This window comes from Anas platyrhynchos, chromosome 23 (genome assembly GCF_047663525.1).
Source record: "Anas platyrhynchos isolate ZD024472 breed Pekin duck chromosome 23, IASCAAS_PekinDuck_T2T, whole genome shotgun sequence".
Classification (NCBI taxonomy): Eukaryota; Metazoa; Chordata; class Aves; order Anseriformes; family Anatidae; genus Anas; species Anas platyrhynchos.
In genome coordinates this window covers 7,357,678-7,372,119 of record NC_092609.1, presented here as the reverse complement: position 1 = coordinate 7,372,119, position 14,442 = coordinate 7,357,678, and the positions used below count along the sequence as shown (strand labels likewise).

At 40.1% G+C, this 14,442-nt stretch overlaps 1 protein-coding gene across 1 annotated transcript in view; it reads left to right on the top strand.

Moving 5' to 3' along the window:
• LOC119714988 (serine/threonine-protein kinase RIO2) overlaps window positions 1-14,442 on the top strand; it is a 33,026-nt gene that overhangs the window by 11,153 nt on the left and 7,431 nt on the right.

Sequence of the window (14,442 nt, the reverse complement as noted above, 5' to 3'; positions counted from 1 at the left end):
ATGTTTTTCCAAGTAGCCAGGCCTGGTCATTTGGATTAGTTACATTAAGATACAAAAAGTTACAATTCCTAGGCCTTTTACATCCATAGGGTCCATATTCCACTTGCAAAAATTTGTCTCGACCAGCCCCGGGAATCCAATCTGAAGCAATGGTCTCACATCCCCAATAAGCACAGAAGTAAGCATTTGGAAAATTGCAGTAGCTCCTTCCTGGGTTAGAACTTGGGCAAAAATAGTAACTTGATACATTCCAGCACGAACCATCAGTAGTTATTATTTCACATAGAGTAGTTTGGAAACTCGGAGCGCCGGCTATAGTGACAGTTCCGAGGATGGTTTGATCTTCCCACCTTATTAAACTCCACTTGTAAGGCTGATGGGGGTGAGCAGATCCATGGTTTATCAGGCTGGTAATAATGACCCCCATGTATTGTAGGAGGTGATTAAAACCCATCTCTCAAGGTGCTTTGACCAGGCCTTGCCCAGCCTCTTTAGTGCTTCCCCACCATTTTACTCCTCTGCCTCACTCGTCAGTTCGGTTGCAGCGAACTACGAGGTATCGATTCTTCTCGGCAGCAGCAGTATTCTTCAGGGGAATCTGAGGAATTGTCCGCACCTGTTTCAAAGAGATGATAAATAGGGTTTCCACCCACTCCCACAATACACAGCCAGCACACAATACTTATCGAGTCCGTTTCAGTGTCAGTTTCAGGTCCTCAGGTCCTGGTGCTATTTCCCACTTATCCTCGTAGATTGGTCCTTTCACGCGGCTGGCATGAGTCCACCCCTTCTCCGCTGTCCGGACAGCCGTTTCTGTGGTAAGCAAAACAACATAGGGACCTTCCCATCGTGGTGTTAAAGACGTCTCTTTCCAAGTCTTAATTAAAACCTTGTCCCCGGGATGTATCTTGTGAATTGCTATGTCTAACGGAGGGCGTTGTGCTACCAAACCTTTCGCTCGGAGCTCCCTCTGTCGATTCGTGAGTTGTATTAAATAAGGTCTTAACTGGGCATCCTGTAACTGAGGGTGATCAAGTGGCAATTCCAAGTCATAGGGCATACCATATAACATTTCAAAAGGAGAAATTCCTACATCTGTCCTGGGCTGTGTCCGTATGTTTAACAGCGCAAGAGGTAAACATTTTACCCAAGAGGCTTTTGTTTCCAGCATTAGTTTAGTTAGTTGTTTTTTAATTTCACCATTCATTCGCTCTACCTTCCCAGAACTTTGGGGATGCCACGGAGTGTGGTATTCCCAATTTGTTCCTAGAGCTTTCATGGTCTCTCGAGACACTTTGGAGACAAAATGAGGGCCTCGGTCAGAGTCAATTGTTTCTACAATTCCATATCTAGGGATAATATTCTCAAGTAGTATTTTTACCACGGTTTGAGCTGTGGCCCTTGCCGTCGGAAAGGCTTCAACAAAATGTGTAAGATGATCTACAATCACTAACAGATATTTGTACCTCCCTGTTTTTGGAAGGTCTGTAAAGTCCAATTGTATTTTAGCAAAAGGTCGGTGAGCCAATTCCCGACCTCCCGATACTCTTTTCCTCAAATGTTGGGCGTTTACCTTTCTGCAAGTTAAACAATCATTTACAATTCGTTTGGCTATATTATAAATTCCAATACACATATACTTTATTGCAAATTGATCCACCAATGCTTGAGTTCCCCAGTGGGTGTTTTCGTGAAATCTTTGTAATACCCTCAGAGCTGCGGATTTTGAAAGCATTTCCCGTCCATCAGGCAGCACCCATTTGCCTTTATCTGTTTCTTTTATCCCCATTTGAATCATTTTGCTCTTTTCTTGTAATGTGAAGCTAAACAGAGTATAAATTGGCCTATGATGGTAACAATGTGTATGTTTCTTCCCGTCCCCCCATTCATAATCATCGCATGGAAATTTCATTAAATCATTCCCGCAGTCTGAGCAGTCTTCCCTTGTTTTTGTAATTCGCATGGTCATTAGTGCCGCTCTTTTAGCCTCCTGGTCTGCCAAATTATTCCCTCTGATCTGAGGGGTGAGGCCCCGCCCGTGTCCTTTAATGTGTACTACAGCAATTTCTTTAGGTTCTCTAATAGCCTGTAAGATTTGGGTAATCAGTTCTTGGTGTATTAATCCCTTTCCCTGTGAATTAATGAGCCCTCGCTCTTCCCATATTTTACCAAATGTATGTACTACCCCATATGCATATTTTGAATCTGTATATATTGTACCACTTTTGCCCTTTAACAGTCTTAAGGCCCGCAGTACAGCATATAATTCGCAAGCCTGGGCAGACCAACTTGGACTTAAAGGTCCGGATTCAATTATTTCAAAAGTTTTCCCATTCACTAATGCGTACCCCGATTTCCGCTTCCCTTCCACTATTCGTGAAGAACCATCCACATATATCTGTTCCCCTATAAGTAACTCTTCTTCCTCCAAATCAGGTCTCAGTTTTGTTTGCTCTTCTATATTTTGGAGGCAATCATGTTCTAAGTGCTCACTTGGTTCCCCATAAAGAAACTGAGCAGGATTTTGCAGGGAAGTTGTTGTTAATGTTAGTTTTGGGGAGGAAATTAAAATTCCTTCATATTTTAGTAACCTAGCATCTGTGATCCATTTTTCTGCTTTTTGCTGTAGTACTCCCCGGATATTGTGTGGGGATATCACCTTGATTTCTCCTCCGAAGGTAATTTTCTGTGCTTCTTCTACTAATAAGGCAGCCGCTACTACTGCCTGTAAACAACTTGGCCAGCCCCGACTAACTGGGTCCAGCAATTTGGATAGGTAAGCCACAGGTTTTTTACTCCCTGCCCATTCTTGGGCTAATACTCCATATGCAGTGCCCTCATTGCTGTTAACAAATAAGAAAAACGGTCTCCTCAGATCCGGAAGACTCAGCACTGGAGGGCGTGCTAATTCTTCTTTTAATTTTTCTAATTGTTTTTCATCCTCTTTGGTCCATTTTAGCAACCCATCCTTAGTCAATTTTTTATAAAGAAATTTAACTTTGCCGCTGTAATCTTCAATCCATTGTCTACAATAGCCAGTTAACCCTAATAATTGTCGTACCTGCCTCTTAGTTTGTGGGGTCGTTAAAGCCAATATCCCACTGATTCTGTCTGGGTCTAATTTCTTAGTTCCCTCACTTAGTCGGTGGCCCAAGTATTTTACCTCTCGTTCTACAAACTGCAGCTTTGATTTCGAGACTTTCAGTCCCTGCAAGCTAAGAAAATTCAACAGCTGTATGCTGGCCTGCCTAACAGTGTCTTCGTCTTTCCCTGCTAATAACAAATCATCTACATATTGTACTAATGTTATTCCTGGTGGCTTGTCGTAGTTTTGTAAAATTTGCTCCAGGGCTTGTCCAAATAAATTAGGTGATTCAGTGAATCCTTGAGGAAGCACAGTCCACCGTAATTGCTGCTTTCGGTGGGTATCTGGGTCTTCCCATTCAAAGGCAAAATAATCCCTACTACCTTCCTCCAGAGGACATGCCCAAAATGCATCCTTTAAATCCACTACGCTATACCACTGATCATCTGGGTGCAATTGACCTAATAGGGTATGGGGATTTGCCACGACAGGAAATCTGGTCACGGTTCTCTTATTAATTTCTCTTAGGTCATGTACCAACCTATAATTGCCATCTTTCTTTTTTACTGGTAATATTGGAGTATTAAACGGAGACATACAGGGTTCTAGCAACCCTTGTTGTAGTAGCCTTTGAATTTCAGGTTTTAACCCTTGCCTGTCTTCCTCAGACAGGGGGTATTGTTTAATTCTCGTTGGTACACCTGGGTTAGTTATAGTTACCTTAAAGGGTTTAATATTTAATTTTCCTACACTTTCTGGAGTGTACCAGACTTCAGGATTTATGCTTTGCTCGTCCTCCGCTCTCAGAGGACACAACCTAATTTTTAGCTCTTTATCTACTACCTCTAAACTTATGCCTAATTCTACTATTAAGTCTCTCCCTAACAAGTTATATTCTGCCTCAGGCACTAAGAGTAAGGATCCCACCCCTAATTTAGAGTCCGATTCAATTAACACCTCTTTGATAACAGGGACCCCAAAGGGTTCCCCTTTTGCTCCAATTACTTGAACCTTTTCTGTTGAGATTTTACATCCTAAAGGCAAATTTTGGCCTGTAGATCTTTCAGCCCCTGTATCTATGAGGAACTCAATTTCCTCACGCTGGGGACCTACTTTTAACTTTATCAAGGGCTCAGTTTTCTTTCGGGTCCCCAGCAGATAGAGCCCCTGACACCCCTAGTCTTCCTTAAACATTTTCTCATCCTCCATTCTCAGTCGACACTGCTTCTTCTTATGACCTTTCTTATTGCAGTAAAAACAAGTCACATTCCTCAATCCTCCTGTCACTTTCCCTTCTCCCTCTAGTTTTTGGCGAACCACCTTTAAATCTTTTCTGTATTCGCCTCTTCTCTGCCCCTCCCGCATCACGGCCATCATTATTCGTGCTTGCTTCTTCTCCTTTTCATCCTCCCTCCTTACATACACTTTCTGTGCCTCCCGTAGCAATTCGTCTAGACCTCGGTCTTGCCAATCTTCTATTTTCTCTAATTTTTTCCTAATGTCTATCCAGGACTTCGCTACAAACTGAGTTTTTAGCAAAGCCTCTCCCACAGGGGTTCCTGGATCTAATCCCGAGTATAGTTGCAAACTTTTTCGTAATCTCTCCAACCATTCTGTCGGAGTTTCATCTTTCTTTTGTTGCTCATTAAAGGCCTTATTAATGTTTTGCCCTCTTGGGACTGATTCCCTAATTCCCTGAATGATAATGGTTCTAAGGTCCTGCATGTGGCCACGATGTATGGGGTCTTGATTATCCCAATTGGGTTTCTGTAATGGCCATTTAACGTCTGCTGCAGGACCTTGCTGGTGTTGCTGATCCCAAATTCGCATTCCAGCTTTTCTAATCATTCCTCTTTCTTCCGATGTAAATAATATCCCTAAAATAGATTGCATTTCTTCCCAGGTGTAGATATTGGGCCCTAAGAACTGATCTACTCGTTCTGCCACCCCTAAGGGGTCCTCCAATAGGTTTCCCATTTCTTTCTTAAAATCTCGGACATCTCCAGAGTTCATAGGGATGGCCACATATCCCATACCGGGTTGTGGTCCTCCCATTGCTATTTCCCTTAGTGGATACAACCCTTCTTTGTTTCTAAGCGGCTGTCTTCTGGCCTGACTCCTAGTTATTGGTCCCTGAACACTAGAGTCAGAGTCGCTGTCAGCATCTCCCTGGGGCTGCGGATTAAGAGGCCCGGGAGTCGGAGGGGCTGCAGGTGGGGTTGGTGAAACATAGGGAGGCGGTGAGGCTGGGATCTCTAATTCTTGGTTTTTCTTACGCCTCCCGTCCCCTCCTTTTTCTTTTAGAGGGTATAATTTGGTCTGAGTTTCTGAACTGATCCACAAATGTGCATACTCACTCTCTTCTAAACTAAAGGGTTCCTTTGAGTTCACATAAATATTTAGGGCCTGGCAAACCCAGTCGTCAAAGGACCCAAATACAGGCCAGTAAAGGTGGTCTCTAATCTGTTTACCACCCCAAATTTCAATGCAATAATGTATCATTTTTACTTTACTTTTTCCCCGCCTAAAAGGGGAATCATCCCAATTTTTGATCATTAATCCTAAAGGACTGTCTGGAGGAATAGGGGGTAACCTAACATCTGTCATTACCCCGCCCATGGGACCAGAAGGCTTACTCTTCTTCTGTCCCATCTTCTGGAGCGCCTTCACACACACACACACACAAATCGCTTCCCCCTTTTCGTGGCCCAGTCCCTCGCGGGATGTGGGAACCGCACTACCGAGGGGTCCGCACTCGCTTCGTCCGCAATTGGACGTCTCACAACGCTACGCTCCAGGATACCCAACCCCAACCGAACGGATCACCGGCCTATACTTACTCACTCCTGAGTCTTCGTTCGGTCTTCGTGCACAAAGATTACTAGGGGTTGCCGGCTTTATTTGCTTGCTGCCGAATTTAGGGTTCGTTGGTGAAGGATTTGAATGAAAGTAGTCCTAGCGAAGGCCGCTGAAATCAGCGGGGCGCCCCCTCCGAAGGTCTTTCAATCAGATTGCCTTCATCCGAGTCACGGCACCAAATTTGTTATAAGCTCCCTCTTAATTAATTTTCAGAGAGCATTGCTTTAATAATAGAAAGGAATTTATTGAGTAAGCAACAGCAAGCAAAACAGCGCTGGGCGGCCGGGGAGTCTCGGCTCTGCCAACGGCGCGCACCTCACCCCCCCCCAGGGTCCCTTTTTATATCTTGGTGATTTCAGGATTACGCAGCACATCTTGGTGTACTCTGCGACTGCGCGCACTGTTGCTAGGGGGTCGTCTCTGTCCCTCTGGTGGTCGTGAAGATGAAGGCCGTAGTCTTCCTCGGCGTTGTGGTTCAACTTCTTTCTTTATTTGGTCATGTTGGCCCAGCGTGAGACAGGAAGGCAGGGTGTTGATACACTAGTTTAACAACTTATCAGAACATGGTTACATGAACTTTGCAGCTGTGTTTTCTGAACAAAAGAGGCTACTGAGATGCAGAAGGAGGGAAGGGGAGAGGATTCTCTTTTTTGTTACATTAAGCAATGGAATTTTCATAGTGTCTAGCTAAGCATTATACAGCTCCTTACTTCAGCAGGAAACCTTTGCAACTCCCGCTCCTCAAACAAAACTCTTTGTTTTATAATACAAAAGACAATGAACAAACATCTATGGTATATGTATTACATTTATGATTCCAAAGGATTTGCTGTAGTCAGAAATCACAATTTCAAGCTGAATCTTAACGAGTGTCCAAGCATCCAGTACGAGCGTCCAAGCATCCAGTACAAGTGTCCAAGCATCCAGTACGTTTCTACAACAAAAAGCGTCATACAGTTCCAGAATCTGTGCTAAGTGCTGACCTCACTCTGTCCTCACTCTCTGCTCGAGTTCAAAAAGCATTTGGACAGTGCTCTCAGACATGTGGTCTGATTTTCTGGGCGGTCATTTAAGGACCCAGGAGTTAAACTTGATGATCATTGTGGGTTCCTTCCAATTCAGGATATTCTGCGATTCTGTGAAATATTTTCCTCATTACAAATTTGCCATAAGCCTTTCAGTCTTGCACTTTATTTTACCTGAATTTTTCCTTAACAGAATGTAAGGTTTAACAGCAAAAAAATGTTTTTTTTGTTTTTTTTTTTTGTTTTTTTGCTTTTTTGTTTTTTTTTTTGTTTGTTTGTTTGTTTGTTTTTTGTTTTAAGTGAAACATATCCAGGATTAACCAGGAAGGCCTGTGATTTTATCTCACCATATAATAGGACTATCACTGAGACACTGCACACAGACACTGCACACAGCATGTTATTCACAACTTTAAAATGATTCTACAAAAAACGAAGATAGCAAAGAATAATAAATTGCCAGATGAATGTTGATATTGATGGGAAATTTTAAATTTGACTTTGAAAGAGTCAAATTGATATAATTTGTTTTCATAAATTAAAGACATCTCATCTTTAAGTGTTTTCATAAAGATTAAATTTTCAAGAACCAGATTCCCTCTCAATTTTTCCAGTGGTATCAAAACTATTTTGACCAACATTTGAATTTGAATGTTCAACAATTAAAATATTTGTGTCTCAATGGTTATCATCCATGATGTCTGCCATACACCCAACACTTACAGGCAGTCCAGTCTACAACTGACAGTGTGTGAACTGGCTAGGGAAAAAGGCATAAAGAAACTAAGCTGAATACAGGTAAAATGCATGTTTTCACCAACAAAAATTATTGAACTGAAATTGTATCAGTTATATACTACTCCAAATTGAGGGACTTGGAGGATCAATACCGCAATTAACCTAACAAACAGAACCTTACTTAATGACTTTAATTCACGTGAAAGATTCACCCCACTGCCATTCCTCCCTCATTCTGTCCTCCTGGTGAGGCCAGGAGTGTCCCGAGAGCACATAGAAGTGTGCCCAAAGGGAATTGCTGATTTTGGAGGCACAAGGTGCCTATGGGGCCAGGTCGGGAGCTGGGCTGGGATGAGCTCCATCAGGCAGCCGGACCAGGCCCGTTTCCAGCGTGGCGGACGAGCAGCCTTTGCCCTGAAACTCAAAAGTCAAACTCTGTCGCTGACTTCCCTTACTAAAATGGGAGCGTGGTTGAGAGGGGCCATCTCTTGCCTGGGGATGCCAGTCTTTCCCTGTAGTTAATGGAAAGAAGGAGGCTTCTCTAGAGGGCGAAGGCGAGCTGAAACCTCAGCTGGAGTGCCCTGGAGGTACTGCTGTGTCTCCACTGCCTACACAGGGATCTTGGGAGGCAGGTCTCCGGGTGATCAAATTAGTCTTTGTGTCTGCCTCATTCCCTAATTGTCAGTAGATATCCCAACTAGTGAACAATGTACAGCATAACAAAGGAGGCACACATATAAAAAGGAGCAGAATTAGCCTGCGCTAATTGGTGGGCCTGACTTTGCTGACAGGAACCAGGCAGTTAAGAGGAGGGCTAGGAAGTAATTCACTAACTAAAATACACCTCAGAACACAGTAGTAAAATGATTTTATCTTGGTAATTTGACAGACTGGAACAGCAACAGATGAAAGTTTTTCATTTGTTTGTTTTAACCTGGCCCAGCTACCAGGTCAGACTGCTAGAAGTCTCGGCTGTTGATGTAAATGAGTTGAAGGCTTTGACTTGAAACTTGTTCTCGGTGGGTCCGATTAAAGTGAATTTGGCCCTCGTTTTACATGTGATTTCTGACAAAATGATCTGTCTGACCCTCCTACAGGGTGTTATCATTGTCCTTTATTTAAAAATAGGTCATTTGGAGCTTTATGTACGTACACAAAATATTAATTACAAAATTCACACAACTTCCACAGTTGGCTGGCTTGCAGAATACTTCTCTCAAACAAAACCAAGGATTTAAAACTTTGCCTTACTTTGCCTTAGTAAATGTGCTTTTAGCTTGTTAAGAAAAGCCCAATCTTTAAATATAATTTAAAGCTCTAATTAGTTGATTTTAGGCAATTTTTTTTTGACATTTTAATGGCAAGGATACCTGGATTTTTTCTGGTATTCATGAAGATATTTGATAAAAAGGTAGATGCAACTCTCTCTGAAAATAGCAAAAAAACAAGTTCATGGGATCTTTTCTAAGCCATACAGTAGCCATTTAGATTTTCTTATATGCTTTCAAAGCTATCCAGGAGCCTGGTAAAGGCTCTTAATTGCAGAACTTCCCAATTTCTACTCCACTAGCACTTCTTTAACTAGGTCTTTTCCTCCAAAATACGATCCTGTCACTGAAGGAAATAATACTGAGGAAATGAAATATGGAAGTTAAATATTAACTTTTTTTTCCCTTTTTAGAGAAAAAAAATAAATATATATATATATATACTTTTCAGATGGCTGCAAGCCTGAGCAGTCCTTTCATCTCCCACTCTCAATGGCAAAAGATGCATTTCTAGAAATGGCACGCAAGTTTTATGGTTAATAAAATAGTTTATTGCGCCATTATTGTTAAGAAGTTTTTCTTGCAATGGAAAAGCATTCAGGTACACACTAAAACAACACCAATCCCACAGAATATTGTGTTTGTTCAAGCATTCAAACTTGATTAAACTTCTCTTTCAAAGTACTGCTGCATCACAGTTCAGTGAGCCCAAATCTCTCCTAATGCTTGGACACTTCTGATAAAGGATTTGTGTCAGGAACGTGTTTTAAAGTGCTGTTCTGAAGTCGGAATAGTTCTAGACAGAGATATTCAACTTCCTGCTAGGGATAGGTGCTCAAATTAAGCATAAGAAGGTACTTGTATCTACCCTGAGTACCATAAAAAGCTATCAGATGACCCAATATAACTGACAGTTAAAATTCTACTTCTACATCACCTTCTTCCAGTGTATTGCCTCCCCAAATTCGAGCCCTTCAAGTGCACATACAAGCGCAAGTCACAAGCCTCAGAATATTCACTAACTGATTTTTGGAGATGCAAGTAACCCCAAAGGCTTTTTTTTTTTTTTTTTTTTTTTAAAGAAGGGTGCAAGTTCCACCTGTTTCAGTTTTATTTTGTTTGTTTGTTTTCTTTTGTTTTTTCTTCCTCCCCTGAGGACAAACCATAAATTCTATCCTAAAGAAGCAAGAAAGGAAGCTGAAATAAGAATCTATGGAGATGACATCCTCAAAGATCATCAATTACCTGATATCTTTTAATCTTTGAGAATTGGCTCCATCAGATCTCAGCCTTTGGGAAATTATCGAACCTGACAGTGTTTACAACTCAGCATCAAGGTTAACAACTACAATCACACTGTTCTCTCAAAATAGCATTGCACCTTAGTGTCAAGTCAGGAGAGGAATGCCATGGAAAGATACAAATTAAAAGATGGAAAATTCAAACCAATACAGGTTTTCTTGTAATTAAGCAGCTGATCTTGTTATCAAGAAACTTTTTTGAGCTATGAACTCACAGTAGTCAGAAAGGATATTGGATATGAAAGAGAAAGTCAAGAGTAAATGACATATCTATATATAAACTATACCATTGATTACAGTACAGGTTTGAAATATTAAAATCTAATGTCAGGATTATTTTTTTATTTTTTTATTTTTGGAAGATTGCTTAGAAAATATGAATACCGAGTTAACTAAACGCTCAGCCTTACAGCGAATATTTTAGTTACCCATTTTAATAAAATGTGACCAGGCTCTTAAACAAAAATAGAATAATAAAAAATAATAATAAAATGGACTGCATATTTACTATCTTACTGTATCCATGTAAAATGTTATTTAAAATTTTATTTAAAAGCCTTTCTGGAGAGTATATATTATACCATTACTGAAAATTATATTATCTTTACATACTTGCAGGTATTTATGGAATGTTCTTGTTTCTTTTGGACAGATAAAATATATATATATGTTTTTGCCTTTCAAAATATAGTTTTCAAATATATTGAACCCAAAAAAAGTCTGATGCACTGTCAGGCACCTCAATTTCTTATACGTCTCCCTAGTTTGGTATAAAGGAAACAGTCTGCTGATGAAAAGAAAGGCAGCTGTGATATTCTTTCTTATTTTTATTTTACCTGGCCATGGATATTCACCACCACTCTTCACCAACATTATTTAGTACTCATTCTCTACTGTTCTACTGTCTAAATATCTCTCTCCTCCTTAAAATATATTTATAAATGTAAAAATATATAGACACATACAGAGAAAACTATGAATCCAAATAAAGGCATGAGTAACTGTAAACATATTTTTATGAATCCCTGAAAGCTACATTTATTATATAAAACAAACAAACAAACAAACAAAAACACAAACACAGAATTAAAGTCAACTTTATTTTATTTACTATTGTCAAACAAAAACTTTCTAGGGCAAGACATTAAAAGAAGTGAGGCATATATAGAAACTTAATTACATTCTTTCAAAATCCATAGTCAAAACATCCTAGTTCAATGGACACATAGCACATTATGTGGTGTACAAAAGTGTTACTGCAGATAAAGACATTATGGCGACATCTGCCTGGCACTTTAACACCTCCTTATATTAAAAATTACATACACCTTATATTAAAAATTACATACACTTCCAATGCTAAGGATCAGCTGTTTCTCCACCTTATGTTTTCAGTCTATGCCTCTTGAAAAATGCAGAAATATTTCTTTAAGTGAAAGCCAAACAGTATTTGGAAATAAATAAATAAATACATAAGTAAATGAAGTCTTTGCTATGATCACTTACAGTTCATACCTGGGGACAGAAAAGGACACTGTAAAGTCACATCCCAAAGGTAAATAAATCAAGGTAGTGATGGAGTTATAAATACCTCCACATAGGATATTTTACAATTTGTATTGAAAATAAGCATTACAGAATTTCTGAGTTTCTCTTAAATTATTTTTGTGTCATTTTCTTTCAGAAGTTCTGCATAGGTACCCTTGTTTTTCCCTTGAATATTTACCTAGCATAAGACTCAGAATATTTTAGCTTGAGACTCAGACCATTTTAGAAGATATTTTCGTGTAATAAAAGAATTGCAATTTGCATTCTTTAAGGACACCACCACCTTCCAGAAACACATTAAATGAAGCAGAATGAAATCGAAGTAGGGCAGTTTGGGAATTATTTTCAGCTGTGTTGCAGCTCTGAAGGGCTCTTTCAAGTTAGGCATTCAATTTAGGCAAAAATACCTGGCTTCTTGTAGAGTTTATAACCTAAAGGGTATTGATTTGGCAGTATCAAAGTCGGTGAAGATTCCTGGAAGGAGCTGAGTGTCGGTGTACACTCAGGAGATGACCAATGACACAAGACATGGGATGACAACCGCACATTTATATTTGCCATCAAAATTTTTGAGAAAATAGTTAACTTGAGACTCCTAGCTATACTTGAGAGCAAATTGCAAGATATTTATGCGTACTATGTTACAGAAAATAATCCTATGACACATTTTTCCTTGTGGGGCTGTGAGTCTCACGAGATGAAGGTTGACCACCTTCTGTCCCCCTGAACTACTGTAATGGTACAGATCTGGTCGACACGTCACCATTTGCCTAGGGATGGATACCACTTTTTCTTTACTCATGTTTAGCTTGTACTAAATAGTAATATAAAAGTAGAAAATAAATTAGTTCACTGCCACAGAGATATCAAATGTATATCAAGTATTAATTATGCATTTAGTATGTTCAGAAATTGGTAACTCAGCTCTGAAAAATATATATAAGTGTATAACTTTGATAACTTTATATGCATACTTTACATATACATAGAAAGTCACAAACTAGGAGCAAACAAAAAATGAGATATCAGACAGAATCACTGGAGACAAAAATATATATATTAATTAGAATCAGAAAATATGCCTGTGTTCAGCTCTATTTCTCAATAAGGCTATAACGTTTGCATACGTATGGTTCACTGGAGCTTGTTCTCACTGTAGGTGTGTTGGTAGGACTTTGCTTTCCTCTGAGATTCTACAACTAAAGTAGGTTATTTTTTCCCATTCTGTGTTAAACAGACACATAATTTACTTCAAACCACTGTTACCATTGCTCCCCAAAATGATGTGCATAGGCTGCTGATCTTTAAAACTTGTTAAAATACATGTATATACATATATATATACATGTATATCAGTTTACTAGTTTTGAAGAGACAGACTTCAAAACAAATCAGAGACACCAAATACTTGAGTTTAAAATCCTGTATAAAACCTTTAACGTGACCTGTAGAATTACCAATTCTGCTGCATGAAAGTCACAGATACTGTCTTAAAACAAGAGTGTGGACTCTTTCTGCTGGTGTCAGTTAGGACGAGACTGGTTTTTAGAATAAAAGCAAGGAAAAAACTAACAATCATCTTTAGAAGGGAATTTCTTGCACTGCCCCAAAAGGCCATTAGGACCTCTTTTGCTAAGCGAGGCCCCATTTCTGTAGTATCTCAGCAGACAGAGTCAGCTGCTCTTTATGGACTATTATTTACTTATTAATTAGATATTTCAAGTCAATTTACTTAGTCTGAGCATTAGCTGCTCTACAGAAAACAACCACAGAGCAGTTACTTTCCTGTGGATCGCAGCCCCAATTAATAAGCCCGAGTGGCTGAATGGAGAGCAAGCTCAGGCCCTGTGTGGCAGTGGGGTTAAGCAGTCACAGCCCAGCTTCTGGCACGCTTCGTTAGCCCCCGCTCATCAGCAGTCACGTGCTGACCACAGCTGAAGTGGTGGGATGTGTGATACCCTAACGCAGTGTGCCAGGTGCTATGAAAAATGATTTGCTCCTAGCGGCGCTATCTAGTTAAGGGTGTTCTCTCAGTTCTTTTGAAGTGGTTTGTGAAAAGGAGCCGAGAATCCCCTCTCCTGCTTCTTTCAAGAACTTTGTTTGGAAAAAAAAAGAATATTGCCCTGTTAGGAAAGCCTTAATTAGGTTTTATCCAATGAGTCAAGAGTAACATTTATGCAGAACAGCTTTTGTGTGGTGAATGTCTTGTTTGCACAACCTGTGACACTCAACAAACCCAAACAAAATGCCCCTTTGCTCATCTCGCTGACGAGCTCTTCACTTTGCACAGCTTGGCACAGAGGCCAAGATGCCCTCTTATATCCTAGTTGCAGCTACTGAATGGAAAACAAGGCAGCTCCTTCAATGCAGTGATGGAAACTTGGCAAGTGTTCTTCCTCTACCCTCACAACTCCGTGCCTCTGCCCAAGGCTTTCATCTCCTCTGGTATGGAGGCCGCCTCACTATCGAACACGTACTAGCTAAATTAGGGAAGATGGAATGATCCCTTATCATTAAGGCTGTGTGTAATGCAATTAAAATGGAGCATTTTCTCACAGCACAAGAGTTCAGCCCTGTTCTCATTCTGAAAAAAAAAAATAAAATAAAAAATAAAAATT